The sequence below is a fragment of the Rhinolophus sinicus genome, linkage group LG14 (genome assembly GCF_036562045.2).
Source record: "Rhinolophus sinicus isolate RSC01 linkage group LG14, ASM3656204v1, whole genome shotgun sequence".
Classification (NCBI taxonomy): domain Eukaryota; kingdom Metazoa; phylum Chordata; class Mammalia; order Chiroptera; family Rhinolophidae; genus Rhinolophus; species Rhinolophus sinicus.
In genome coordinates this window covers 48,528,934-48,555,502 of record NC_133763.1, presented here as the reverse complement: position 1 = coordinate 48,555,502, position 26,569 = coordinate 48,528,934, and the positions used below count along the sequence as shown (strand labels likewise).

The window sequence follows — 26,569 nt, the reverse complement described above, 5'->3', positions numbered from 1 at the left end:
AGGGGTGGCAGGAATTCAATTTCTTCCAGTGGAGTTTGGACTGACATTCTAGTGACATATATTCGCTGCCATTTTCCTGTCCCCCCCACCCCAAATTCCAGCGACTTCAAATGGTATCATAAACCTCTTTTAATTATTAAAGAGAATTGGTTTTAAATCTCTTTAATACACGAGGCCCGTGAGGAGCGAGTGAAGACGGGTATGAGATGCCCAACCCGGGAGCCAAAACTAAAAATATGGGGTATTGGTGGTTTGTGTTCCCCATTTATTTGTATAATTTCCTTTGCGTGTGTGGATAAGAATTTCATGGAAGCAAGTCCCTCATCATTAATCCTTCATATTGGGCCACAAGGAGAGAGGGACAAATACGCTTTGGCTCCGAAGACCGAAAACATTTTGTTCATCCAAGCCTCTCCAAGGGCATTGCTAGTATTAAAGAGGGAAAAATTCCAGGTCTGTCACAATCATTCTCTCTATTGCCAAACATATAATATTAATAAGATGAGAAGGCTTTTTTGACATCCTGATTATGGACTCTGGTAGAAGTTAATTTCTCGGACCCAGGAGAAAAATGATTACAGTACTTCTTAAATCTGCAAGTTCTTTCTTTAGGTGACTGTCGATTAAAAAAAAGAAAAGAAAAGCAAGGCTGGACTGCGCAGATTCCACAGGGGTAAAGAGCAGATTGGCATTTCACTCCGTTTTCTGGAAATGCAGAAATCCATCCAATTTTTATTCTGGGGTGTAGCTGGTTATTGCTTTCTTACTCCCCAAAAGACAGAGTCATTCAGCAGGAGAGAATATTCAAGTGATTTTCTAGTGTGGACCTTTGGGGATACTTTTCCACAGAGAAAAGAAGGGAACTGGGGGGATGTGGAATCTTTCTTCCTTCTTTCTCTCCTCCATGTGGTTTACTTTTGCTTTGCTTTTTCTGGTTTCCAGTGAGCTTTGAATTTTATATGTGCTTGACTGAGATACCCAGGGGTCTGCATGGGGAAGAGCAATTAGCAAATTTATAAATTAGGGTCTGTTTACACTTCTCTGGGCAAGGATAATCATTAGTTAATTTAAGTGAGGCCCTTGCTCTAAGTGTCAGGGTGGAAAATGAGACTCAGTAGGGAGAACCGGAGGTGAAATGGGAAGAGGTGGGGAATCCAAGCGACTGGTGACGACAAATCAACGTTTATTCAGTGCCATTAGTGGCCTCACTTTGCAGCAGGACGTTTTGCTGACTACAAACTGATGACGAGCTTTTGATACCAGAGGTGAAAATAGGCCTTCACCTCGCTACTTGTTGTGCTGTACTCTTTGTATCGGCCAATGTCTAGCTTTGCCCTTTATACATAAGTGTATGAAATGTATTAAAAAATATATACGTAAGTGTAGGTGTTTACACACAAATTTATGTGTGAACATTAGGTTCTGAATGGTACATAATCTATTTCAGAGAAAAGAAACTGCGTGTGTGTGTGTGTGTGTGTGTGTGTGTGTGTGTGTGTTTGTGTGTAGAGTCAGTTTAACAAACTGGGGACACCTAAAATTTGGGGAGCCAGAAATTTTGTCATCTCTAGACATCCTTTGACAATTCAAGAGAATCCCAGAGTTGAAACTTCCAGTTATTGGCATTTTCATTTAACTCTCAAATTAATTGATGATTTGGATCAACGTCTAAGAGAAAAATACCTAAAAAAACAAGACTGTTACAGATGCAATTTAACAGAACAGGGAGAGTGGAAGTTTTTCTAACTAAAACTGGCATTTCATTTTGTGAACCATACCATCTTTATTTTGGGTGGGGAGACCGCTGCCTAAGATTCTGAAGAGTAATTTCATGGTCTTCCATGTTAATGGAATTACTGAGAGATATCTGGGTAATCATAATGGTTAATAGAAATAACGAGAGAAACATTGTGATTTGGAGAAAAAAAAACCCACAGGAACTATATGCAAAACTCTTCTCCCGATTCGTCCTCTTGTATTTTCTACAATATAGTTGCGGAGGCTGCAATGGGCTGTTCCCAAATTGCCACACACTTTAGAGGATTAAAAAAACAAACTCCTAATTCTGGATTGCATACGTGATAGCCTAATATAGACTTCTTTTAAAAACCGAAATGCTGCAGATAACAGAGTTAGTTCCCTCGGATGGGATCACTAGAGGTCATTGTCATGTACCAAGCCTTGGAGTTTTAGCGCCTCGTTCTCATCAGGGTGAATCCAAATACTTACTGCCAACCTCCGCTGCCTCCCCTTTACTGTCCCACAGCCCAGAGTGTATTGTCGCAGCCCGGACGGGGGCTCGGAAAGCAGTGAGCCCCCCTTTCTTTCCCCTCCCCCCACTTCCCCTCACCTCCACATCCTGTTCCCTTCCCCCAACCTCCTACGCACACGTTAAAAACGCCCATTTTTCCCCCACTCTCAAAACAATTTCAGATGACGTTTTACCGAGGAAGGATTACATCTTTGCCCCCGAAACCACCGCGGGGAAAGCGGGCAGCTCCGGAGAGCTTCCCAAGTTAGCGACCTGGGCCGCCCGCCCGCCCTCGTCCGGGTCTGGCGGCGCCGCCGAGCGGCAGCGGCGGCCGGGCCTCGGGGCGCGCGGGCCCGCGGACCTTCTCCCGCGCTCGGCCTGGTCCCGGCGGGTGTGCGCGGCCGCCGGGCCTAGAAACCAGGCCCGCGTCCTGAGCGACGGTGGATGCCCTGCGCGGCCCTAAGTCCGTCCTGGAGAAGTGCGGGGACGCGGGGCAACCGGGAAGGCCTCGGGGAAAGAGCCCCTCCCCCCAAAAAAGCAGGGAGACCCCCCCCCCAACAAACCAAATACGGAACAGAACCCGAGGATCTTACACCTCGTGCCCTGAGGGGAGTTTGGGCTTTTGCTTTCATCAGGCTGAACAAATTTTCGAGGAATCAAACTGACTTCAGACATTAGCAATTAGGAACCAAGAATCCCTCGGCCTGAAGAACTTTTACTCCCTAACCGTTTCCAAATGGGTAATTCTAGGGTCAGTAAATATCATAGCCGGCCCGCTAAGGGGGAGAGTCATGCTGTCCCTTCCAGACACTGAGGGGTCCCCTGGCGCTTGCGATCCGTAAGCGCAGAGGTGCCCGTGCCCCAAACCCGGCGTTGCTCCCCGAGACAAAGGGAAAGCCAACAATTGTCCTTACACTCTCCTCAGATATTAAAGACAATGAAGTAACTCGTTTCTTAGAAAAAAGGAAAGAAACCACCCAGCTTAATAAAGTAGATGGAGACATGACCACGCCCTGTGAGAGGGCCCAGGGCTGGGCTTCCCTTCCAGCGCTCAGCGTTGGCAGAGGGACGTCCCGCCTGGGGGCACCCTCGCTTCGAAGCGTCAGGCACACTCGGCCCCAGGGCTCAGAATTGGGACCTAGGGGTTAGGTGACTGGGGTGGGGTGGTTCAGGGCTGACGTTCTTGCTGCTGAAAAATAAATCATTGTTTTTCACAGTGGGGAGGGGCAGCTAGTGGTGGTAATAAGTGGCTGTGAACACAGCAATGCTCTCTGGGTTTGACAAAGCTTCCTTAATTCAGAGGCCTAATTATTTGATGATGATGATGATGATGATGATGATGATGATGATATTATTTTTTTGTGTGGCAAAGCTGGGGAAGGGATCTCCCTCTTCTTCTCTCCTATAAACCTATGTGCCGTTTAGAAAAAAAGGGCTTAGTTGGAAAAGTAATCGTATCAGCAAGCTTGCAGAGGAATGTTGCATTGCAAAACGGTCCAGAAACCTTAATTGCTCGTGTGGACATCTACGCGTCTTCACTACAGTACAAAGCTTTCTAGATTATATCCATGTATTATGGTAGAAAGAGGTCTAGACTAGCTTAAATTAGACCTAGATTCTAGTAGTAGGCTTGTCATTACTGTCACAAATAGGAATGTTTGTTTTAACAGCAGACATATAAATGTTGGGAAAAAAATGTTTTAAAGTTGTTTTATAGCCCCTGATAGCGCCTCAGTTCCTGGTTTGTGAAATAAGGAAGGCTCAAATGACACCTGAGGCCCCTTCAGCTGTAAGCCTGTGATGGTCAACTTTTTTTTAATATTACCATTTTCTCCTAATGTATCTTGGCCATCACTTGACTCATCCTTTACTTTATTGGAAAGAGGGAAGCTTTTCTGCAGTTGTAGAAAGTAACAGTATAGCCAAACAACAACAACAAAATTTTTCTTTCTTTTTTTTTTTTTTTTTTTTTTTATGGCCAGAATTAAGAGCTTTCATAAAGCTCTTGAAAAGTTTTTAGATTGAGATCACATGTTCAGAAGTCCTGGATCAGTGATGGCTGGTCCTTTGTGTTTGATGTAACCTACTGTTGCTTGTGTAGGTGTTTAGGATTCCCTGCTAAAAGAATTCTGTGGCATTTGTGAATTTAAGGAAAATGCAGGTCATTTTATGCTTTGGACATTTTGGGTTTTTTTTGGTGCCATTCTTAGAAATAGCTGGACAAACTCTATGGCTCTGAAAAAAAATGAAGGCTGAGAAAAGCTACTTCATCACTGGTAAATCAAATTGGTGGAATCACCTCCTCCCCCATCAGTTGCCCCCGATATACTATTTGAGCCTCATGGAAAGCACTAGTAACTATTTTCCATGTCTAGTCTGCTAAGCTGAGATCTTGATCTGGCAGAGATGTGAGAATGCTAAAAGGATGACTTAGTAACAGGCAAAACGCTTGTCAACAAGATAGATCAGAAGACAGGGTAGCATTCAAGGCCTCTATTCATAGCTGCTGAACTTGAAGGCAGGGTCAGACGAAAAACCGGGCCCAGCACTCACCTAGGAGGGTTTCTCAGGTTTCTACCTTGTGGGATGTTATTTCCTTACAGATTTCTATCGCTGGGCTTCACACCCCAGTGACAGCTCCCCACCCTCAGTGGATACCCCCATTGTCTGCCGTCCCAGCCCCTTGACTTCTGTCATCATGGAGCTTGTGGATTTACAGGTCATCCCCTCTCGCCTCTATGCCATAAACTGCTGTGGGGCAGGCACCTTGTTGTATCTCCAGAGCCTAGCACGAGTGGCTGGCACAAGCAAACAGCAACTCCTTAAAACATAATCACAACACAAGAACCATGGCAAGCTGACTGAGGATGAGAGACTGGCAAGTCTTTTCAGCAGAAGGTCCAGCCACTGCGTTAGAATTCACATCTGGCTGCACAGTTTTGCACACTTTTCTTCCTTCCAGAAAACAGAAGCTGGATTTCATCATTTACTATATTAAAAAAAAAATAAAACTAGTTCCACCCCAGATTTTGTTTATATTGATTCCTGGCAGCAGAGGGCAAAGGTGCACTCCCAGGGGAAGAGGAACAGAGAAAGGGTCCCTCCCCAGCCTCCCTACTTTAAGGGGCCCAGGGCACATCTGGGCACCCCTGCCTGACCAGCCAGAGGGGGAGGGAGCTGCTCTGCCCTGGTTGGAATTTAGGTCTCAGTCTTCAAAATGGACTCTCTTCTCCGAGTGTTATTTTCAAGACAGATGTTTCCCTACTTCCCCAATCTTACAAGCATCATCTTATCTCAGAGTGCCCACACTGCTAACCAGGAAGAGCTTTCGTGGCTTGAGGATACACCCTGTACCAGGCTGATGGGTTGTCACATTCCCTCATCCAATAGTCCTCAAGACGAGGTAACTTTCCCCATTTTACAGATGAGGAAATGGAGGCCCCAACAGAGTAAATAACTTGCCCACAGACACACAGCTCCAGTCCACTGGAAGTGGCCTGGCCAGGATTTAAACCCAGCTCCCTGTGGCTCCAAGGTCAACATGCTTAAGGGCTAGATGATACTGCCTTCCCCTTGCAGACAGATGGTCCTTCAGGGCTCTAGAGAGAACTCGGAACCTCTGTAGATGGAAATGTATGCTTGCGGTCCATGCTATCCCCGCAAACAGAAACTGTAAAGTCATAAATGAGAGAGAGACAGAGTGGTTACAGTTTTGGGTCTCTAGCTTCCTTTCCTATGATTGGTCCCTCCAGTCCGAAGGTGCCTTCTCCGTACCTGCTAGGAGATGCCTCCGTGTGACGGTGATGCTGGGTTGAGTTTCTAAGCCGTGGATGATGTTTGGAATGGCTCATGTGCAGGCTTCGCAATGTGAAGCTTTTCTTTGATTTTAATGCACAGAAATCTCAAAGTGTCTGAAATGTGGCTACATATTGAATTTGATCTAAAACCTCCTCAATCTAAATCCCCTTGTGCAGTGAAATTCAGGGGAAACTTTAACTGCTCTGTTTTACCCATTCCCTTCTCCATTCACAACGGGATGGATGGAATCTTATTGGTAATTGATTCAAAATGGAAAAGCTTAGAAACATATCAGTTGCAGTGACGAGCAATTCGTGCATTTCTAAGTACTGTTGACTTTTTTTTTTCAAACTCAGCAATCACAGCTGAAATCCCTTTGCCATGGATTGAATTTACAAAGGAAGAGATTCTGATTTCCACAGTGGCTTCTTTTTAATGCCCAAGGATTAGGAAACCGCCTTGAGGACCCACAGCAAGTACACCCCGCTCTCAGAGTCATGGCTTTCGCTTTAACCTCTGAGTGACTGCTCTGATTCATTTACTTTGTAACAGCTCTATTTAGAGCAGCCTTGTTTGGTATGGGATCAGTTATTTGCAGAAATCTCTCATCCAGTTAAATCCCGTTACACCCCCACGCTCCTTTGCTCTTCTGACGCGCTGTAAGTGGGTGTAATCACGGCAGGGAGTTTTAGGGAACTTAACAATGGTTTTCACAGGGATTTTGGGGTCCACCTGTTCACTGTCTTTCTGTCTCTTTTCCTCCCACTCCAAGTAACCTTCCTCTCTTAGAAAGTCTGGTGTCTCCAGGAGGGATTTGGAGGAAAACTACACCCCTTGATTTTGGTGGGCGGACGTTAGCATTAATGTGCTTCTTGGCTGTCGAGCTGTAAGGTGTATCATCTTCTTGTGTTGTGCCCAGTGATAGAAATACAGCTTTTAGACGCTAAAAAGAGAACGATGTACATTCCATGACTCTTTTAAAGCTTTGCTTTCCCTTATTGCCCACGCCACTCTGTGCAGGCAACGATTGATGGGATTTGATAAGCTCTTGTAACAACAGAAGCATATGAATTTCTGGGCCCATTTCCTTTCCCAAGGAACCCATGTGGAGCCAAACTCTTGAAATATAGAGTCTGGCAGAGGATGAGTTGAATGCTGCAATCTTAGGTGATTTACGGGAACTTACCCAGGAGATCTGTCCAATTAGAAATGTAGATTCTGCAAGATCTGAAACCAGCCAGGCCTGGGCCATTTCATTTTTCCTCCAATGTTCAGAGCACTCACTGCATGGCCAGCATTCATCCTGGGAACGTGAGATCCCATCTGGTGCAATGGTGCATTACCCAGATTACCCTGTGACATCACAGAGATTTAAAGACATCTCTGTGATATTCTGACTGGGCGGTAGGTACTGCCGAAGGTGCTTCCTACAGGACAATTTGACTGCTGAAGCGGTGTGCAAATAGTAATCCAAGCCCTGGAGAGAAAGAGAGAGAGAGAGAGAGAGAGAGAGAGAGAGAGAGAGAGAGAGAGAGTTGGGGGAGGGGCCCAAGGCGTGTTATGAAGAGCTGGGTGTAACGGTTCTCCAGCCTGCGTGGGTGAATTGGTTCCGGATGTTAACATTTTTTTCCTTGGGGCTTGACTGCATTCTTCTTTTTCTTTGCCTGTCTGTTTTCCTGCCCAGATTGTTAGGCTTCCACAGCTGTGTGGCTCATTGCTGGTGAGTGTTGAGAATGACAGATCTGGCTTTATTGCAGGGGCACTTTTTTGGGCATGTGCATACGTAGATTTCTGAGAGGTTTGCACCCAGGAACTTTCCGGAATTTTGAGGCTTTTTTTTTCTTTTTGGTTCGTCATCTTGTCAGCTGAGCACCAACTCTCTACTGCATTGTATGGCCTCTGTTAGGGAGTGAGTATGCCATGTTATAGAAAGCAGATGGTCCTTTATATCCTAGAAGCAGAAGAAACTGGCTGGTGTGGGAAACTAAGACAACAGAGCTCAAGGAAGCAACACTGCACAGCAGAGAAGAAAGAGCATGGGGTCTGGGTCAGGGAGACCTGCCCCAAGCACATAGTTCTGGCTGTGTGACCTTGGGCAAGTGACTGAACGCTGTGCTTCAGCTGTGTACACGTAAAGTGAAGGTAATAATACCTGCTGTAGGGCTGTGGTGAGAATGAAGTGAGGTAACAAGTGCAAAGTGTTTGGCGTGGTCAGGCACATAGAAAGTACTCAGTGTTATCATCCGTCTACCTTGCTCATAATCATGCTTTTGGTGAACTGAGAAAACTCAGAAACTCTTCAGTGTTCTTATGAGAAAGCTTTTGGGGAGTGTCACACACAGGATTGCTTTCAAACGACTCTTCTTAGCTCATCTCCACTGCTGCCCCATGCATAGCACATTCCTTCACACAGGCTGACTTTTTAAAAAATATATAATTGACATACATTGTATAAGTTTAAGGTATACAACGTATTGATTTGATCCTAGACATTGCAATATTATTACCACCTTCTGTGGTGAGAACATTTAAAATCTAGTCAATTGGCAACTTGAAAGTATGTAACAAATTATTGTTGACTGCAATCACAGTGCTATGGGTGAGATCTCCAAAAGTTATTCAGCTTTTAACTGTAAGGCTTTTAACTGTAAGTTTGTATCCTCTGACCAACACCTCCCCAATTCTTCCATCCCCAGCCCCTTGCAACCACAATTCTACTCTGTTTCTATGAGTTGGCTTTTTTAGATTCCACATATAAATGATACCATACAGCATTTGTCTTTCTCTGTCTGACTTACATGTATTTCACTTAGTGTAATACCCTCCAGGTCCATCCATATTGTTGCAAATGGTGGGATTTCCTTCTTTTCCATGGCTGAGTAATATTCCATTGTATGTACACAGCACCTCTTCTTTATCCATCCATCTGTTGATGGACACTTAGGTCGTTTCCATGTCTTGGTTATTGTGAATAATGTCGCAGGAAATATGGGAGAAGGGATATCTTGCCGAGATACTGTTTTAATTTCCTCTGCACACAGGCTGATTTTTTATCATCCTCCACGCAGCTGCTCCTTCCCTTCCCTCTGCCTGGAGCACCTACCTCCTTCTGCTCCCCTAAACTTCCTTCTGAAGAAAGTTTATCCTATTTTCAAGACCCATCTTAGGCATTTAATATGACAGAAATGTTCCACAATGAAAAAGGGCAATTTGTTGTAAATGTTAATTGACATGATGTACAGATTCGAACGTGTGATGACTTCAGAAGAAAACTCCAGTATTGCTGACACGGAAGAACGTTCTGATTCCACCAACTTTATCTTCTCCTGGAGCCTGCTAGCTGGAGATCCTCTTTTAGGGGTCTATGATTTCCTCCCAATGTGGTGCCTGTGTGTTCTGTGATTTGATACTTACAAGGGGAGTCTCAGCTAGGTCATCTGCAACTCTCAAAGGTGTAGCCAAGATGGTAAAAATACAGGGGTCCCCCACTGGCCACCATCATCAGAACGTTCCTCTTGCCAGGAGGGCTTCACCGAGGAATCTGATCAGACCATTTTGAGCAAGACTCATCCTGCCTTTGGCTCCAAACAAGCCCTGCAGGTTTCATACTACCCGCAGGTCAGTTTGACTTTAGCCCTGTCTTTCCTTATCTTCTTGTTGTCCTGTTAGATTGGCATTAACCTTCAGACTCTTGGACAATTGATGCCGCTAGCTACAAGGCAGTGACTTGGGGTGACTGACTCTCTTTGTGGCCATCTTTGTACACACGTGCATGTACATACATGCACATACACATGTGGTGCTTTTGGTTGATCTTTTCTACATGGTAAAGTTGGTCACAGCAGAAGGGGTGAAGTGGAAGCCTCTAAAATTAATAGTTTGTACCTTTTTTATGACATTTAAGACATTTGCCTTGAAATGATAACTTTTTGGAGGACGGATTTGTTTCCGAAGCCGAGTAGAGTGGAAAACCCTGGAGAGCAATGCGTCTTACTCATCTTAGAATCCCTGTTAGCGCTCCGCGAACATTTGTTAAACTGAAGTGGTAGTTGTCAGAAGTTAGTGATGGGTTTTGTAGCCAGTGCAGCCAGTTTACAGATGATTTGGCTTCAACATGGTCCTGGAGGCCCAGCATGAGGTGTCTGCCAGTGGCCTCTAGGTGTGATCCTGGATGTGTCAACTGATATCTTTATACTCTCAAGTCTCTATCTCTAGTGGAGATAAGACCAGTGGATTTTAGTAAGAAGGGAAGGATAGCAAATTGTACTACTAACAAGGCATTTTTGTAGCTAGAAATCGCTGACTGCTCTCTGCGTGGAGTCTATTTCAGACTCCCCTCGAGGTGCTAGCATTTAGAAACACAATTAGTTGGTGGTAGGAGCCACTTGGCCCCATTGTTCCCTATTTGTTTGAGTTCTTATGTTCCTGGCAGCCTCTGTTTTCTGCCCAGCAAGGGAGGAAAAGAAATAGAATAAAAGGCAATCTGAAAATCCTCAGTGTTAAACAGAAGTGCAAAAATATCTCTAAATAAAAAACAGATTGTGTGAGGTTGCTTGAGAACGTAGAGTTGGATTAAGCTGAAGCAGAATGATAGGAATTCTTCTCGCTTTGCATTCTCGTGAGCAGTGGGAAATACGTGAGTGAACTGACAGGAGGTCCCAGCTCAGGGCTCGGCCCCATGATGGGGGAGAAAGCAAATTGACAGGAGGGAAAGGGAGAAAACCCTCTGAAACACAAGGTAATTTTTGCACAAGATGGAGGGCTGAGGCAGCTCTGTGAGATGCTCTGAGAACCAGCACAGTCATAAAGAAGAAGCAGGGACAGAGCTACATCAAGTGCCAGGTACCTTATGGCACCTGTCAAATTGCACATGAAATCCTTATTACTGTCTGGGGCCTACTCCAATCCTCAAGGAGAAACACAGCCTCTTTGCTAGGTCCCTTTGTCCACTCTCTTGGGACCTTTCCTACTGCTGTGTGTAGCTGGAACTTGCTTTAGAGGAAAAGGCTCTCCAAACTTGTCTTAGTTTGGATTCTCACTGACCACACCCACAGTGGTGGCTGACGCTGGGACCCACCCGCTGTCATTATGGGTTCTGCCAGGCTGGTGGCTTCCAAGCCATTGTTAAATTCTAAACACAGCGGAGTGGAGACAGACTTACACAGAGGCTGACAGACCTGAGCTGAGTTGAGGCCTCGAGCTCGAGGTTGTGGGAAAAGACTCTGCACCGTGTATATACACAGGCAGGATGACCCTGATCAAGTCTTCCTCTGGTTGGATCTCTTTGATCCTGTATCGCGAGGATACTTCTGCAAGATGAGTTTGTAGGCCCTTGAATCTTAATACCCATCAGACTCTAGGAATTGCTGAATGTCCCGGTGTCTTTGGGAGTCTGCCATTCCAACACAGTGCCTACTCTGGGTCTTCTTTAAAAAGGGAATGGGACCCAGGAACTCAAAGCTCGGAGGGGCGCAGGTGACAACTCACCAAGCTCTCGTGGTAGGTCACGCAGGATTGTTGGCCCACCTCTCCTGTGTGTCCTGATGAGCATACATCGCCCATAAGAGGTTGAAACGTTCACTGTTATTCAGTGACATCCCGATCCTTAACTGAACGATGGGCTTCCCTTCATCTGATCCCCTGAGCTGTGCTTTCAGGTCAGGATGACTCATCACAGACAGTAACCCCAGAAGGTCCCTAAAATCACCACCCAGATTGAGCGCTCTTTTGTTTCACAAAGATGTGGGCCCTGCTGCGTGAGGGAGAGGATGGGTGCTTGGGAGCGGCAGGACGCTGAGGCTGCACTAGGCACAGGGGGTACGTACACCTGTCCAGGAGGCGAAGGACCTCGGTGCAGACGCTCTGGGAAAGAGATGCTCTGAACACCATGCCAGCTGCCATTCATGACTTGCAAGAGCGCTTAACCCGTCTCTTGTGCACAATCTCTGCTGGGTGATACGGTGATGACGGCATTTGGGCCATTCCGTCTCAGGGAAATCCCAACACTCTTCTAATCCCACCCACATTTATACTTTTCAAGAAAGCTGGAAGCATCTGGTACTCAAGACTGAATGTGATGCCTGGTGTCTGGTCAAAGAGGGAGGCCCCCTGTGCCTGGCGTGGGGGCCGTGTTCATGGCAGACTGTCATGCGGCAGCTACATCACATGCTTCTCTGTGGATGGGAAGTATGGCGCCGACACCCTTTTGCAGAAGCCCAAACCGTAACCACCAGCCCCTCAAACAAGTTTCCATGCTTAGAGCCTCTAGATCTTTCCTCCGTAACCTGGCAGTATCAACACCACAGCCTGTTTGCCTATGAGCGCAAAATATCACCACCACCTCTTTGGATAGCTGAGTCGTCTCTGTAAATAAATTTATACTTATTCATTTTAACCAGTGGGACTTATTAGATGAGCGCTACTCTATCTCACTTTTTGAAGTACGTGAATTTTTCATCAAATGTGTACATAGAATCTTTGGAGGATAAGCTTACTTTTCACTGTACAAAGGGTGTTTCTTATTTATTGGTGTTCCAGACTAAAATGCTATGAGGGCAAAAAAAATAAAAAAATAAAAAATCCATTGGTATAATTTAGACAAATTCCTATCACTTTGATAATGCCAGATTTTCATATAACAAATTTGCTAAAATTAAGTCATATCTTCCTGTAACAGAGTCTGTATTTTTTGGGGGGAGGGGCTTGAAAATGGACCCACTTTGTTTACTTGACTTGGAATTCACCTCCTGGATTGCCAAGCTCCCTGATTCAATATATTTCTAACTGAAAAATCAAAGCGTCTGGTTTCAGGGAATTTCTTAACAAAAAATTCAAAATATTTTACGAAGGTCAACTTCTAAAACACTGTGTAAGTTGTGGCCAGGCAAAGGGCCCGAACTCCATTTGCAGAGTAGAATATTGAATAGAAAGGCTCCTACGAGGGAAAAAATGTCAGGGACCTACAGGCCTCAGGCAGGTGGCAATCCAGGTCAGTCACCTACGCTCTCTGCACCCTTATTTTTCCAGGTAAACGGGGAGAATGCAGCACAGCAACCAGCTATCTGTCAGAGGTAGTGGAGAACAGCCTTATATGGCAGACACTGGCTCCAGTTATTATTTTTGTCTTGCAGACAATTAAAAAACATTTTAGTATGAACATTTCTCAACATGAAAAGTACCACAAACACTGACGCACCAACTCACCATCCACCTTTACTGCCACACTTGTTCTTGCATCTCTGTTTTTCTTTTTATGCTGCAGCATTTTAAAGCAAACCTCCGACTTTATGTCATGTCACCACTTAGTAATTAGGGTCATTTTTTTTGACCTAAATACAATGCCATCATCATACATAACATGATTAATACTAATGCTTTGTATCATCTGAGTCCATCCATACTCAAATTTCCTTGATTTGTTCGGAAACTGTGAAGCCCTCACTGCCACCAACTTTTCTCCTCTGATTAGCAGACCCGGTGCTTTTAAGGATGCCTTACCCCAAACACGGTTCTCCATACGAGGCTGACGGCCCAATGAACCTGATGGGAATGTGACCAGGATAGATTCTGGGTCCCCAATCTGGACACTTCTTTCCGGAGGTCTGGCCAGGGGAAGGAGGTGAAATCTGTGTTCTAGAAAAGTCGTCAGATGCTTTTGATGGGCAACCAGGTTGGGAAACCACTGCCGTATACCACTGTCTTTTCCTTAGGAATGCCTAGGAGATAAGATGGCACAGGATTGCAATATGAGAGTAGTGCTCGGGGACCTGTAGTTACACAAATTATTGTAACAGTTCTACCAGCACCCAAATAAATGTCACAACTGAGAACACTCGTTATTGTAGCAAGGTCAAAAAAGTACTTTTTTTTTTTGCTTTAATAGGAATGACTTGTGACTATTGAAATAACGTGGGGCAGTAAGTAGTATCTGATTACAAGCTCCCTTGGCAAATGAGGCTCGATATGTTTTTCTGGTTGTGGCAAATGCAACTTGTTATTTTATAGAGGTCACGGAAAATAAAACTCCTCTAGGGTTTTCGCATTGGCAACAGAATACCATTCTGGAAGTGAATTAAATTAGAATGAAATTTAATTTTATGCAGGTTAACTTGGGGAGCTTGCCTCATATTTGCAACTCAGAAAGCTATTTAGACCTGACTGAAACAGAAGTTGACTAAAACACAAGTTTAAAAGTGAAACATTTGGTTAACCTTTACTTTCGTCTGTGTGGCTTTAAACAAACAGCTTTGTTTATTTTATCTCCACCTTGTCCCTTTCCTTCACTGAGCGGATGGATGTGACCCACCGGTGGACGAGCTGCTCTTTTGAGGGAAAACACTTGTTTGGCAGACACATCATGAACATAAAACCCGAGCTCGATGGTGGCGGATGTATCATTTGAAGTTATCTTGACTAAAATATTGTCTAATCATGTTGCTACTTATAGGTCATTTTCAAAATTTTTACCCGATGTTCCTACCGCTGTGAAATCTGAAATGACCACCAGTTATGGGGGCATTTTTGGTCCTTTAGGTTTGAAATGATTCAACGAGAGGCTTGACTACATCAAAACAATACCAAACAAATATGTTGATTAAGATGCTGTTACAAAAAATTACTACCCATCACGTGCAGATTGCTTTACAAATAAACATGCAGTGTAGTGAGCAATTGTTATTAGTCTGGTATTTGGTGAGTCTGTAGTTGAAGGGTGAGGCTGTAGGTACATAAAAGTCAGCCCTTTTGTTTTTCTCCTGTGGCCCTTTGCTTGTCCCTTCAATAGACTACTGTGATGATGACACTGGAGTACAATCATTTGTTCATGACCCCTCTGACTAGACCTGGCATTTCCTAACGATCAGGAATCTGTCTTCTCTCTGTATCTCCTGTCGCCACACCACCCTGGCATTCAATAACTGCTCAATAAATGCGTGTGGCAATTAATAAATGAATCAGAGCTTTGGGTTTTGTTTGTGCTGGGCTATCAGACTGACTCTTTTGACTGAACCAACTGACTGGACAAATTTAGTCAAATTGCAGAAAAGGTCACCTGTGTCATACTGCTAACATTGTACATTTGTATGGCAGTTTGTTTTCTCAAAGCACTGTCTGTCTTAGGATGGAGTATCACGTCGATAATCTCATTCGATCCTCTGAAAACCACACACAGTGGAGCCACTACTCATCTTATTTTGGAAATAGGAAAACAAATGAAGCCGAATTGCCTAAGATCACGGCCAGGTATGAGCAGGGCTCGGGGCCACACCTGCTGATTTCCCACAGTGGCAGGACCGCCCCAGCCCCTGGGCAATGGGGTGCGAGGTTAAAGGGTGTGCTGGCAGCGGGCAGAATCTTGCTTTACACTCTGAGGCCCTCTGAATGTACAGTGGGTTTTCCTCTAGTTCTACAGGGGTCTGGCTGAGGGCTGGGCCTACGGGCGGGGGCGGGTTTCCTTCCCTCTTTTTGAGGGCTCAGAATGTCTACCTGTACTGTTTGCTCAGCTCTTCACTGTTTGTTAAAAACCTGCTAAGTGACAGTGGTCAGCAGGTACCTCCTTCTGGGAGGGGCCTCTGGGTACCTCTATACCTATCAAATCACTGTCTGCTTGGCAAGTGTGTTCATAGGTTTCCCCTGAAAGACTGAATCAAAGCCGCAATGTCACAACATGGATTTTAGTCTTTGTTTCCCCTTAAAGTACCAGGCCCACCTCTGTGTCTTAGATGATTGAGTTGAATCGTTGAATTCTCTCATAGGCTGTGAAAGTTGTTATTCCTCTTTTACTTATAAATTAAAAACAAAACAAAACAAAACACCCCTCAGATCATTTGCACACATATTAAACAATTCAAACAGCACAACACATCACTGAGAAGCATAAACTGAAAAGTAATCTCGCTTTCCTAGTCTCCTAGTTTATCATCCCAGGGTCAACCCTGTTATCAGTTTGTTTTGCATCATTCCAGATACATGGATGGTGTATGTGAGTCATTAGCTGAATGATTACATACATATATGAACCATCAGATACACATATACAAACAGTAAAATTAAAGCACAAATTGTGGCATAATACACATAGTACTTTGGACTTTACGACTTCAGTTTTGAACTGTTATACTGGAGATTGTTAAATAAACATACTTACAGGCTCCCCCCTTCCCGCTGTTTTAAAAGCACAAAATATTCCATTGTGTGGATTTATCATAATTTTTATTGAACCTCATTTAATGGGCCTTTAAGTTGCTTTCAATTTGCTTCTATAAATAAAGCTCCATGATTACTTTTGGACATGCTTGTGCTAGCATTTATAGAATAAATTCCAGAAATTAGAGTTATGCAGTTGAAGTTATGTCATTTTAAATTTTGATGGATATTCCAAATTCCCTGACCCCCTCCCCCCAAAAAAATGCAGTTCAATTTACACCTCCACCCACAGAGCATGACAACCTCTTTCCCCACCCACTTGCTAACAATATATTAGAAAATGTTTCCCTCTTTGCTAACTAACATCCTTGTCTTTGAAAAATGTTTGCAAATTGATCTTGTCATAAATTCTGTCCAGCTCTACCTCCACTTCCCTATTTTTTCCAGGCACAGAGCTTAAGTTTATAGGTCTGTGGGGCAATTCTATCTCCCCTTTAAACAGCCATAGGGTTTTGTTAAATCTCTCAGGCTTCCCCACTCCTCCATTTATTACCAATCATTACTTTAACTTATTCTTTTAGGATCCTGGGGTGCAAGCCATCGGTGCCGGAGGCTTTCAAGGTGTTGAGTAAATAAGATATGGCAGCAAACATTTCTTGTTAGTGAGGGAGAGAATAAAAGGCATGTCACTCAGGGTTTCTGGGCGCAACTTTGGTTCAATTATCTTCAGATGTTTAAAATCAAGGCTGTTTCCAGACCATTTCAAAGAACGGCAGGGCAACCTGCTGAGAACCGTGTGAAATGAACACCCTGTTACAACTAATTAGTGTTACTGTTTTCCTTGCAGTTGGGGGTGAGAGGAAATATATGAAGGGTGTTTATCCCTTCCTGTAGTAGGAAAGAATTGGAACCACTGGAAAAGCCTGGAGGGGGACACAGAGTATGACGGCCACATGACTATTCCCATCTTTCTCCAAAGAATGGCTGCGAACAGTGTGATCCATGTTGCTTATTTGATCCCAGTGCCTCTGCCTTCTTTGACCCGTGCACAAGCTCTTTGGATTGTTTTTACAAGAGGCCTAAGGCAAATAGTCCATTCAATTAAATTCAACAGCTAGTGATCGAACCCTTCCAGTATGCAGCTGACTAAGAAATGGGCTCTGCCCTAAGGACTTTAAAATCTAGGCACAGAGGACAACGGGGAGGGAGGTCTTTAGACTCCCTGCAATTCGAGGAGTGTAGTTAGTGGTCAGGCACTTAGACTAGGTTTGAATTGTGACTTTGTCCCTTCCTGGCTCTGAAAACGTGGGCAGGTTGCTTCACTTCTCTTGGTTTCAATTTCCTCATTTAGAAAGGTTTGTTACAAGAATGACATGCAGTCACCCATAGTTAGTGAGTAATTAATATCAGCAGATGTTTGGTCAATAGGGCTACGCCTTCGGAAGATTCACGTGACAGTAGTAAAGGAAGATGGTAAAGTGTGGGACGGGGAAAGATAAGAATGGGGCGGTCAGAGTTCAGTCAGCGTAGGTTAGGCCACGCGGCAGTGACAAACAGGCCCTGAGCAACACTCCTTTGCCCCAGTGGAGATGGCTACGTCTCCTAACCAGTGCTGTGCAGACAGCTCTACAACACAGCACCCCCTAACCCCCCCCACCCCCAGTTTCAGTGGAGGGAATGACTCACACTTTCATCACAGCTGTAGTTCATTCACTCATTCAACAAGCACTAACCTGGGCAGACAGGTAGGTGCTGGGAGGCACAAAGGTGAATAAACTCCCTGCTCTCAAGAAGACAGATACATAAACGTAAGTGCAGTACAGGGTGACAAGTGCTTGTGGGAGCAAGGGCGCCTGACCCAGCCTGGCTTGGGAGGGAGCCAGGAAGTCATGTTTAGTCCTGATTCCCACCAAGTTTCCTGGAAACAGGGCCCAGATGAAAGAAGACCTTGCATGCATGCCTCGTCTCTGTGGTGTCACCCCTCTCCTGCTGCCCCCACCGCCTGGTACCACTGCCATCCCTTCTTCTGCTCCCAGTCTCTCCCGCCGCTGCGGCCCGCCTGTCTCTGGCTATGGCTGCCCAGTGTCCATGAAAGAACAGTAACAAACTGTTCCTCCCTCACCAAGCCAGGGGGATGGCTTGGGCCAAGCCTAGGATGATTAATTTAATCACCGAGCCACTGCTGGGTCGACCGGAGCTCAGTTCCTGCCCTCCCTGCTCCCTGCAAAGCAGTGAGTAGCAAAAATTCGGTATGCTTGAGTCAGAGCGGCCACTTGTCCCTATTTCCTCACACCCGCTCCGCTGTGGAACACAAGCCCTGGTCCTGAGGGAAACTGCCACCTCACATGCTAGCCTGTTTGGGAGGCCGTGTCATGTCCTATAAATGACAAGCTGTATTCCTGCCCTGACGTGCGTTCCCGCAGGCCTTTGCTTCCCTCTCCGGTGTGGCCTCCTGATCATGCTACCTTGATGTGCGAACGGCGGTGCTTTCTGGAACTGGCTCCCTCTTCTGGGGTCCTGGGAAGCTGGCAGCCGTGGACATCAAAGCCTGGAGAGGCTCAGTTGTTGAATCTGGTCACTCAACTCAGTCACCTCAAAGGTTAGCTGGCGGACCTGGTGGCACGGATGAAGGCGTAAGTGCAGTGATGAGCTAGGTCTTATTTGCATTGTTTCCATCCAGTTGTGAAAATGCACTGGGTTCTTGAAGCCAGAGCTTCCTGGTGTGACTCAGATGAAACCTGAACTGTGTGGAAGGTGGCAAGTTGTCCAGTGGAAGCCCAGCAAGTACACTTGGGTGGAAAGTCACGTCAGGCCCGTAAACAGCGCGACGGAGAGGCTGCCTAAAGCAGAGGCAGAAATGGCGAGGGGCCCCTCCATCCTGTCTCACTTAAACCCACCAACCCCTGCCAGACTTTCCTCTCCCTCACCCCACCTTCCCTCTTTCTTGAAGTTGTTTTGCTCCAGGGTCTCTCCCGCTTGTTAATCTGTGAGATGCTGGGTCTTTCCTGGGGGTGCAGGAGAGATGCGGGGACACTGTCTCTGGCACGGGGTTCTCCTCTCTGGGGAGCCACAGGGGCAGGCGTCCCTGCTCCACCCCAAGGCAATATACTCCAGGTGTCTGTACAAGGAGGAGACACCTGCTCCTAACTCAAGTTTTAATCAGCGTTATTGGATGTGTTGAATCTATTGAAGACATTTAAGCTTATTCTGGTTTTGAGGTCAGATTTCATCTCTTTCTCATTTGGTCTATAGGTAGCTCTCCTGGCACACAGGACTGAGTTCATTCTCTATGCAGCAACGATGAACTGGGATACGGGAGTAGGATGGACACTGTTCTGGGGAGCACAGCTCTACACTTTGCTAGTGTGCAGAGTGTTAAGGCGATTTTAGGAGAAGGGGAAAACAATAGGAATGAAAGAGGTGCCATAGCAACGGTAACTCTAGGGCGGGCTCAGCTGAGCTTGGCAGGGACGGTGTGTGTTTTCCAGCCACAGAGACTGGAGCCCCCGCAGTGTTGACAGAGGTCAGGTACTGGAAATATCAAGGAGCATCATCTCTCAGGCACCGGCCCGAGACACTCTGTACATTTCACATTCAGATGCAGAAGCCTTGCACACCTGGCAGACCACAGCTTTCTGCCTTCCAACAGGGAGAGCCGATGGTCTCTCTTGCAGATGTCTATAAATACATACTCTTGTTCGCCGGAAAGCTTTCTGGCATAGGGGCAGAGTGTATCCTTCTGCGTTGGAAAGACTCACTGCGGCAATGTGGGAAGCACCTACCACAGACCCTGGCACACAGCAGGCACTTAATTATTCCTTCCTCTATTCCACCTCCCTTTACTTGCTTTTCCTACCTTCTCCCTCAAGGAAAGTTACCAGAACCTGTGTTTCATTTCCCATTACATATACTTAATGGAAGAGGTGAGAGTCTTTGCCGACTTAGGTAAAACATCGTCTCTCGGAGTTAGACTCCCTATTATAGAGTATTTACAATACTGGGACATTAATTATGGCCCAACATCCTTTATCGATTTGCCACCTCACTTCCTATCCCAGCCTCTATCTTTGCCTCTCTTGGGGTGAGACATCTGTTTAACATGTTCCTTTTGGGGAACCAGGCCACTGGAAAGCAGCAGAGGCAGGGCTGCCCAGGTGGAGTGGTAGGGAGTTGGTGAGCAGCTTGGCATTGCCCAACAAGGCGAGACATTGGCAAAATGCAGGCTGGAAACCATGGATATGTGGCCACTTTGCTGGGAGATGCTGGGTTGGTGGCGATATGTGAAGACATTGTGGTTACACCTGAGACTGTGTTTCCTAGAGCAGGGCCAGGACTAGGGTGAGGCGGAGCCTCCTCACTAACCAAGACGTACGATTTTAGTGCAATAGTTTTTAAAGAGTCAAAGTTAATGTGAAAAATGTCCAGGGTAAACTAAATATCAAAAAATTGGAGTGATACTGGAGCCTGAGGCAAAAGGAAAAGTTAGCAATCCCCATCTTGTCTATATTAGAAGGCTGGGGCTGCTATAACAAAATGTCATAAACTGGGTGGCTTCAACAGCACAAACTATTTTTTACAGTGTGGAGTCTGGGAAGTCCAAGATTAAGGTCCAGAAGAGTTGGTTTCTGGTGAGAGCTCTCTCCCCAGCTTGTAGATTGCTGCCTTCTCACTGTGTCCTCACATGGTGGGGGTTGGGGGGGGAGAGAGAGAGAGAGAGAGAGAGAGAGAGAGAGAGAGAGAGAGAGAGAGAGAGAGAAAACTCTCTGGTGTCTCTTCCTGTAAGGGCACTAATCCCATCACGAGGGCCCCATCCTCATGACCTCATCTAACCCTAATTACCTCCCAAAGGCCTCATTTCCAAATACCATCACATTGGGGGTTAGAGTTTTAACATGATTTTTTTTGGGGGGGCACACAAATTTTCAGTCCATAACACTGTCTTTATTTAATATTTTGATATTTTGTTCATCACTGATTTTTGTATTAATTTTGATTTAAAAAATATCTCATGAAAATATTATCTTGATTATTGAATTTTTTGGTGCCTCCTTAAATTTGCACTCCACGCCAGGGTCTTTCCTCATCTTATTCCTGGCCCTGCCCTGGGGAAACCCTGGCTCCTGGATTTGGGGTAGAAGCTTTGTGTCAAGGCGTCATCCTGAGCTAAAGGGTCGAGGTCTCGCCACTCATGTGGATTAGTCCGAAACTGACCAAATTCTTCATTTCCTTTTTCTTCCTGGATTATTGTCAAGTACATGGTTGCATTTTCAACATTTATTTATTTTCATTGTTTCACAGAACTAGGCATTTCATCCAACTCTTCAGTAATTGGTGCAATATAATATTCCATAATCAAGTCTGATTTCCTAAATTTCTCATATTAATGGAGGTAGGCAGGAACCAGAGAACCCATTCTGAACCTTCAACTTTGTTAGGCAAACTTTTGTTAGGACTTCTGGAATTCTGGTGTGAACAGAGTTAATCTAATTTTAAAGACTATGAATGACTCTTCAGTTCTCTGACAATGTAGTGACTTTTGTTAAATCGTTTTGATATTTCCCCAAATGAAACATTTTTTTAATGTTTGATTTTGATATAATATGAAGTTTATAGAAAAGTAGCAGGAACTGAACAAGGAACTTCTGTCTGTATACCTTTTACTCAGTTTCAAATTGTTTATATTTGCTTCATTTGCTTTGTGTGTGCACGTGTGTGTGTATAATTGTTTTCTGAACCATTTGTTAGTAAATTAGAGACCTCATTCGTTGATACAAACTGTTATATAATCCACAGTCCATTTTCCGTTTCCACCATTTGTCCTAATGTTCATTACAGATATTCTTTTTCCCTGATCCAAGATCTAATCCAAGATTATGCATTGCATTTGGTAGTCAAATTCCTTTAATCTCCTTTAATCTGGAACAGGTCCTCAGCCTTTGTCTTTCTTGATCTTGTTATTTTTTGAAATGCACAGACCAGTTATTTTTCAGACTGTCCCCAAATTTTGGGTTTGTCTTGATATTTCTTCATATTCAGATTCAGGTTATATGTTTTTGGCAGGAATACCACAGAAGTGATGTGTGCGTAGCATACCAGATCAAAAGCACATGATACTGGTTTATCTTAATTTTGATGGTGTTAACTTTTTTTTTGAGATGATATTACCTAGATACTTTTTTCCCAGGCTTTTTGTCCCCAGTTTTATTGATATAATCGACATATAACATTGTGTAAGTTTAAGGTGTACAATGTGATGGTTTGATACATGTATGTATTGTGAAATCATTACCACAATAAGATTAATTTCCATGTTGGTGATGTTAAGTTTGATCACTTGGTTAAGGTAGCATCAACCAGTTCTTGCCACTGTACAGTTAGTTTGATCTGCTTTGAAACTAATAAATTATTAATGGAGAGATTTTGAGACTGTGTCTCTTGCTCCTAATCAAAATTTCACCCACTTGTTTTAACATCCATTGATAATTTTTCCATTTTTATTTAGTTCATATTTTAAAATTTATCTTGAGAGTTCTTCTTTGACCCATGTGTTATTCAGAAGTGTATAGTTTAATCTCCAAGTATTTGGGGGTTTTCCGGTTATCTTTCTGTTATTGATTTCTAGTTCAATTTTATTGTGGTCTGAGAGTAGGCATTGTGTGATTTCTATTCTATTAAATTTAAGGTGTGTTTTATGGCCTAGAATTGCTCTATCTTGGTGAATGTTCCATGTGAGCTTGAGAAGAATGTGTGTTCTGCTGTTGGGTGAAGAAATCTATAGCTGTCTATTGCATTCAGTTGGTTGACGGTGGAGTTGAGTTCAACTGTGTCCTTACTGAATTTCTGCCTCCTGGTTCTGCCCACTTCTGATAGAGGGGTGTTGAAGTCTCCAACTATGATACCGGATTTATGCAGGCCTCCTTTTGGTACTATCAGTTTTTGCCTCCTGTATTTTGATGCTCTATTGTTAGGCACATACACATTAAGGATTGTTATGTCTTCTTGGAGTACCGACCCCTTTATCATTATGTAATTACTCTCTTTATTCCTGATAACTTTTCTTGCTCTGAAGTCTGCTTTGTTTAAAACTAATACAGCTACTCCTGCTTTCTTTTGATTAGCGTTAGCATGGTATATGTTTCTCCACCCATTTACTTTTAAGTTGTATGTGTCTTTATATTTAAAGTGGGTTTCTTGTAGACAACATACAGTTGGGTCTTGGTTTTTGATTCACTCTAAAAATCTCTGTCTTTTAATTGGTATAGTTAGACCATTGACGTTTAAAGTGATTATTATAGTTGGATTAATATCTACCATATTTGTTACTTTTCTGTTTGTTACCTTGTTCTTTGTTCCTATTTTGTCTTCTATACTTGTTCTACCTTTTATAGTTTTAATTGAGCATTTTCATATGTTCCATTTTCTCTCTTTTCTTAGACTATCAATTATACTTCTTTTTAAAACTTTTTTTAGTGGTTGTCTTAGAATTTTTAATATACATTTATAATTAATCCAAGTGTATTTTCAAATAATATTATACTGCTTCACAGGTAGTATAACTTTTAATATTTTATAATAACAAAATAATGCTAATTTTCTCTCCCAACCCTTGAATCATTGCTGTCATTCGTTTCACTTATACATAAGCATATATGCTTGTGCATGTATATATATATACATATAAGCATATATAAGTAAGCATATACACATAAATTCTTATGTATGTGCATATCACACATAAGCATACATAAAAAGCACATACACATAAAAACACACATATACACACATAAGCATACATAAATATATAAGCATACATAACAAAATACGTTGTCGCTACTATTATTTTGAACAAGCTATTATCTGTTAGGTCAACTAATAAGAAAAATAAAAGTTTTTATTTTACTTTCACTTATTTATTCCTGATACTCTCCCTTTGTTCATGTAGAGCTGAGTTTCTGACCTACATCATTTTCCTCCTCTGTGAGAACTTCTTTCAACATTTCTTATAAGGCAGGTCTATGGGCAACAAATCCTCTCAACTTTTATTTGACAAAGTCTCTGTGTTTTTCTTCACTTTTTTTGTATTATTAGTTTCAGGTATACAAAACAATATAATTTAGACATTTATACTCCTCACAAAGTGATAAACTCCTCCCCCAATGTACTACCCCTCTGACATCGTATATGTAGCTGTTACAGTTCCACTGACTCTATTCCCTATGCTGTGCTCCATATCCCGTGACTATATATATATTAAACCATAGTTGACATTCATTATTATTCAGCTTCAGCTTCAGGTGTACAGTGCAGTGGTCAGGCACTTACACTGTCCATGAAATGAACTCCCTAATAAGACATGTGTCTGTCCATCAGATACCCTTTTTCTTCACTTTTGAAGGATAAATTTGCAGCGTATAGAATTCTAGGTTGGTTGTTTTTTCTCTCAGCACTTTAAATATTTCACTCCACTCTCTTCTTGATTGTGTGGTTTCTGAGGAAAAGTCAGAAATAATTCTTATATTTACTCTTTTATAGGTAAGATTTTGTTGCCCCTCTGGGTTCTTTCAAGACTTTTTCTTTATCGTTGATTTTCTGAAGTTAGAATATATGACCCGGTACAGTTCTGTGGGGTTTTTTTTTTTTTTTTAAATTTATCTTCCTTGGTGTTCTCTTGGGTTCTCGATTCATAGTTTGGTGACTAACATTAATTTGGGGAAATTATTAATCATTATTCTTTCAAATATTACGTCTATTCCTATCTCGGTCCTCCTTCTGGTATTCCCTTTACTCATATGTTACATTTTTTGTAGTTTTCCCACAGTTCCTGAATATTCTGTTGTTTTTTTCTTCAGTCTTTTCCTCTTTAATTTTTAGTTTTAGAAGTTGTTGTTATATCTTCTAGCTCAGAGATTCTTTCCTCAACCATGTCCAGTCTGACTAATGAGCCCATTAAAAGCATTCTCTATTTTTGATCTCTAGCATTTCTTTTTGATTCTTTCTTAGAATTTCCATCTCTGTGCTTACATTATGCATCTATTCTTGCAAGTTGTCTACTATTTCCATTAGAGCCTTTATTAAAGTATATTAATCATAATTGTTTTAAATGTCTGGCCTGATATTTCCAATGTCCCTGCCATACCTGACTCTGGCTCTGACGCTTGTTTAATCTCTTCAGACTGTTTTTTGCCTGATGTACTATATGAAAGGGACTGAAGTAAATAGGCTTTTGGTGGTGTGGTGGTAATGTATGAGGAGTAGTAGTGTCCTATAGTCCTTTGATTAGGGCACAGGTGAGCTGCCCTCCTGTACTGTAAACTTTACCAGTGCTTCTCAGTTTTCTCTTCTATCCCCCTTGGATGGGACAGGATGACTAGAGTGGGGCTGAAGTTGGATATTTCCCTTCTCCCCAGGTTATGATAAGCTGTGGTAAACAGCTTCTTGTGAGGGCAGGCCTTGTTGAGAGGAGAATGCCCTGGCATATTTCAAAATGGTTCCTTTTTTTCCATCCCCTGTGGAAGGATGAGGGGATTTTTCTCTGATATTCACTATGGAGAGCTGCTGGAGGTAAAATTCACAAAAGTGTGGGAGCCCCTGTGACTGGGTCCCCCTAGAGTTTTTAACTGTCATACTTGTCCATGTCGAACCTCTAGCTATTTGTCCATTACAGTTTAGGTTTTCCTACCCTGGCACTTGTTCCCAAGGAAGTTTGTGTTCATGGGTTTCTGCTCCAGGAAGTTGTGATTCTCAGTATCTGCCTGACTGTCTCTCCAATTTTGGGGGGAAGTGGTTTACCCTGTGACCTTAGTTTTCTGACACATCTAAGAAGAGTTGCCGAGTTTTCAGTTTGTTCGGATTTTAACCTGTTGTTAAGATGGAGTGATGACTTCTAAGCTCCTTCCATGCTGGACTAAAAGCTAGAAGTCCACTGATCATAATATTTTTATTTCCATCATCCCTTCTATACTTTTAGTTGACCTTCTACTGTAAGGAAGAGCTTTTATTTTTATTATTAAAACATTTATTTATCTTTATTTATTTATATATCATCTATCTATCTATCTATTCTATCTATCTCTATTTAAGTGGATGCAGGGACTCATGGACCTATTTTATTTAATGGATTATAATCTGTTCTTATCATTACTAATTTTGATACTCAAATCACTCCTGCCATGGCTACTGGAAGTCCTTTCCAACTGACATTTTCCCATTATTTCTGAGCACTTTCTAACTTTCTAACGTAACAAGATGTTCCAGGATTGTCTTGTACTTTTCCTGTCCCAACCCTAAAACAATACAATTGAATTTTAATTTACTAACTATTTTCCTTTTGGGGAGGTTATTCTAGCTGAGGATGGAGTTTGGGTGTGGAATCCAAAC

The 26,569-nt window shown here is 43.3% G+C and overlaps 1 protein-coding gene and 1 long non-coding RNA gene across 2 annotated transcripts in view; one reads left to right on the top strand and one right to left on the bottom strand.

The window, feature by feature from the left end:
* TBX15 (T-box transcription factor 15) overlaps positions 1 to 26,569 on the top strand; it is a 98,653-nt gene that overhangs the window by 5,555 nt on the left and 66,529 nt on the right. The window lies entirely within an intron of this gene.
* The window catches only part of LOC141568552 (uncharacterized), a 35,120-nt gene continuing 21,142 nt past the window's right edge, over positions 12,592 to 26,569 (bottom strand). Inside the window, exon 3 of the long non-coding RNA XR_012491697.1 lies at positions 12,592 to 13,764. This is a non-coding gene — a long non-coding RNA (uncharacterized LOC141568552). The remainder of the gene's footprint in view (positions 13,765 to 26,569) is intronic.